This window comes from Camelina sativa, unplaced genomic scaffold (genome assembly GCF_000633955.1).
Source record: "Camelina sativa cultivar DH55 unplaced genomic scaffold, Cs unpScaffold00916, whole genome shotgun sequence".
In the NCBI taxonomy this organism is placed as follows: Eukaryota; Viridiplantae; Streptophyta; class Magnoliopsida; order Brassicales; family Brassicaceae; genus Camelina; species Camelina sativa.
In genome coordinates, this window is record NW_010922041.1 from 2,109 (window position 1) to 6,324 (window position 4,216).

General features: G+C 38.9%; 1 long non-coding RNA gene and 1 pseudogene across 1 annotated transcript; one reads left to right on the forward strand and one right to left on the reverse strand.

The window, feature by feature from the left end:
* Positions 1 to 16: 16 nt before the first annotated feature.
* Positions 17 to 697, forward strand: LOC104773995. Its single transcript, XR_765230.2, has 3 exons — positions 17 to 149; positions 266 to 359; positions 447 to 697. It is a non-coding gene; the product is annotated as an uncharacterized LOC104773995 (long non-coding RNA).
* A 258-nt stretch (positions 698 to 955) lies between these two features.
* LOC104773997 lies at positions 956 to 3,968 on the reverse strand (annotated as a pseudogene).
* Between the last annotated feature and the right edge of the window lie 248 nt (positions 3,969 to 4,216).

The window sequence follows — 4,216 nt, forward strand, 5'->3', positions numbered from 1 at the left end:
GTGTAGAGTTTTTACTTTATATGATGTTATCTGGTCTTCAGGTACGAGAGCATGCTGCATATTTTCTGGAGGAGATTAATATTTGCTGCAGATTTTCGTGATAGATCCTATTCAGAGGCAAACTCAATCCAAAAGAGAAGAAACCGGAGGTTTTCCTTCTTCCCTTATAAGCATCTTTGTCTTAAAAACAAACAAGATATGTTCATCAGATATTTTCTTTGATTATGTTTTAGCATGAACAGAGAATTGTATCCAATTGTTTCAGGTAAATCAAGTTCAACTCAGTCCATTGCAAAGGTGCATGCAGCCGTTCTTGGCTTGGTAGCTTCAGTTTTGTCTGTTCCTTATGACATACCCAGGTTTTAACATCTTTACGTCAAAGTGTTTGATGCAGAGCTTGAGACATCTTTGAAAAATAATCTTGAAGCTTTTGTAAATATTTTCAGCTGGTTGCCGGATCATGTGACGTTACTGGCTCATTTTGCTGGTGAACGTATAAAATCGAGTGTGACTAAAGCAGTAGCTGAGTTCCGGCGAACATCCAGGAAGACTCTTCCACTGAAAAACAGCTTGAGGTAATGAGTTTGGAATTTACATATTAATGCATATATAAGGAAATTTCTAAATATATACGTCTTTATCAAACAAGTTGGGAATACAAATATACAATAATAGGAATCACAACTTTGTAACTCCACCTTTTATTGAACTTTCATAATTGTGTGCCCAATAATAGAGATGACAAAATAAAAGTTATAAAACCTTGGTTTCAGTTTTTATTTCACAACGAAAACTTTAAGTTATAGAAGGAGCTCAAAGTAAATGATGGGATGGTGGCGTGACAACTTTTGAAGACAATTAAATGCGGAAGTAAAAGAGTCCAAAAAATGAGACGTCGACACCAAATCAAAACAGAACAACACAAAAAGACTTGTATAATGTAATTGCAATTTATTCAGCGATCCCTGCTGCGACTCTCCATTTTTTTCTTCTTTATACTCAGAAGTACATTGTAAATGCACCATGGAAAACTCAAATAACCATCAACTCCACGGTACGTAGGGCTATAAGTCACTTGATACCATGCCGAAGCAGCTTTTGCCTCTTCTTCTTCTGCATATTCTTTGAACCACGACGAAGAAACTTCTTTTATCAACGAACGAACCTCGCTTCCAACAGTCTCCCCTGTCTTGGTGAACGGCTCCATACTGCGAGCAAGTATCTCGGCCTCCGTTTTAATTCCATATAAATCCATCAGGTGACGTAATTTGGACCGGTATCTTTCCTTGTAACGCATAGCATTTTCAACATAGTCCTCAAATCCAGTGACTACCATGTCTTCATCACAAAAGTCCGAGGCCGCATCACCAGTAGAGGAGTTCATCGGGATCGGCGGAGGCAAGTTTTGAATCTCTCTAAACAGCTGCCCGATTACGTTTGTCGACACATACGACATTCCAGGTTTTTCCATGAAATCAGGATAAACCTTGACGTAAAGCTCTCGAGGAAACTCCACTTTAGCACCTGTTTTTGGGGAGTCAACCGCAGTTGAAAACAAACGTGCGAGCCGGATGCATTTCTCACTGAAGGCCTTATCCTCTTCTCTATCGGCATGAACGAGGTGGGAGTTTGCAATGGTTCCCAGGGTATCATCTAGAATGAAATCAGTGAAATAATCCTTAATTTCCTGAAAAGACATAGAAAAAAATCATCAGTCTCCAAATGCAAAGAAGAAGTTAACTAAAATGGCTGTGAGTTTTGAAGTTCTTTTTACCTCAATTGTAACATCGTGATCCAAATTTTGAGCTTCTTCTGGAGTATAATCCATCGGCTCAAAAGTATCTGGTGGTATTAAATCCATGTCCCATGATACAAAATACGTGTCGCCATCCAAATCACTGCCCGAACACTCATTCGGGTGCGGCCTAAGAAATTAAAACTTGTAAAAAATCACGATTAGAAATGTTTATTTACCTTGAACCTTTCTGTGGAAACACAACGCAATCTACTAAATGATGCAAAGTTGGAACGTTGGTACATTGAAGAACGCGGATGTCCCCCGGATGCAAGCATGGCATCTTGGCAACAACGACCGGTCCTTCAATGATACTGCAACTTTTAGACTCTGATGTTGGATCCGAACATTGAACGAATACTTGACCGTATTCTAGTGTACGGGTCTCGTCTAGGCAACCTATCAAGGTTCTGCCAAGTTGGATTGATATTCTTGACTTTTTACGTAGTTCGAACAATCTGTTTTTTATAAAATATTGAAACATCATCGACAGGAACGGTTCGGTATCAGGTTTATAACCGGACAATATCAGTTGCCTGAGAACTATTGTATCCCACCCCGGAGCCACTGAATCAAGAGCCTCTATAGGATCACCAGTAAAGAGTGAGCTGAACTGTTCCACTACTTCTCGTTGTTTCGTTAGAAAGACCTCATCTTTGACTCCGAGAGTAGACAACAGCGTAATCAATTGTCTGTTCAGAAAACATGGTTGATACTTGCTCCACGCCAGTACATCAAAACTAGTGCAGTTCGAGTCGAATTTTTTCATACTGTTCCTAAGAGAGAGCTTCTTTGACAAGTTCGTATCAATAGCTACCACGCCTTTATACCCAGCATAGCGGATTTGGAAAACAGATGGTATTAAATCATTTAGACCACATTTTTTTGCAACAATCTCTGCAAATTCAGCAGATATCTTACCAATGCCATCTGAAAATACATAGAGTGTCCCTGCAGAAGAAATGATCTCGACGTCTGGAATTAATTCAATCTCCTCTGTTGTAACATCCTCTGTCTCTACAGAGGAGCTAAAACATTGGCCGAGTCTTGCAGCGTATTTTGCTACATTCCTTATACTTTGAAAATCACCCATCCAATCTCTTATAGATGCTGACGTTACCCCATCATCGCTTTCTGAGAACATCCAAAGAGAAGTTTCCCGCAATTGGCTATTAGAGAAGGCTAAAAATTCGAACAATTTATTACCGATGACAACGCCATCCCGAAGAACACTATTAATCCTATCGTATAGTTTTGTTGTTGCCTTTGACCGTGCACACAGATCCAGGGAGCGAAGCTTATTAAAATCCTCATCAACAAAGGACAATGAGAGAAAATTATTTAGATGATTTGAAAATTGTCTAAGCACACGGTTTGAATCTTTGAGCTCTGGTCCTCTGAAATAGACCTTTGTTGGTGTCACCTTCACCTGATGGATATAGAAATTGTCTTCCAGGGATGGTCCATCAACCCCTTTATTGTCTACCCAATCCAGTTTTTCTTGTTGGAGCCAAGCAAAAGGGTCATAGCAATAACATTCAGAAAGACCAAGTTTTCTAAAGGATGCGTCTAAAAATTTCATATCGTTTTGTGTAGAGTTGACCAGTTTAAAGAAATCTATACTTAGAGCTGGACCGAGGAGAGTCCCATTCTGCACCAAAGAATTCAGTTTAAACAAAGTCTCGAAAGTTAAATCGATTCCAGAGGGAGAATCAATAACAGGAGCAAGCTTGTTTGCCCTTGATGTATAACAGTTCCCCCGTCGTAACTCAAAGCTGCATCGTTTGTGCTCTGAGAATTTTTTGTTGCAGCTTTTACGTAGTAAAATCGGGCGTGGGAAACTGCAAACAGTACGCAAAGGATTGACCAATAGAAGAATCGGAGGTAAAATCCGTACATCTTACCCAATCAGCAGCCACTGCGGGGTACTCCTTTTCAAATACCTTAGGAGATTTAGTTAGCAAAATACTAAAAACTTTGCTGAATGCATTGTAATTTGCTTAGTGCTTTTAAAAGCCATATGAAGTCGATACTTCTGGTTGTTTAACCATATTACCTCTATACATAGAAGTTCGTCATTGAAAATCTTATAGGAAGAAACAGGAATTTTATGAAGATACGACATCTGATCGGATTGCACCATGTTACCCAAGTAGAGATTCGTAAACTCCATGGCATATATTGTCAATCGTTCCCTCTTTTTCTTCTGCTTAACCTAGAAAATTATCTCTCTGTCGAACCTTATGCACGTAACAGTATATAGATTTTTAAAAACTAAAACCTATATTATAAAAAGGAAAAAGAAATCTCTGACTCTTCTTCCACGTGATGTGCACACGTTCCTATTAACTCGAGTTATGAATATAATCTATAGTTTTTATATACGTACGTTAAAGTTTAATTTAAAATTGGAAACAGTCT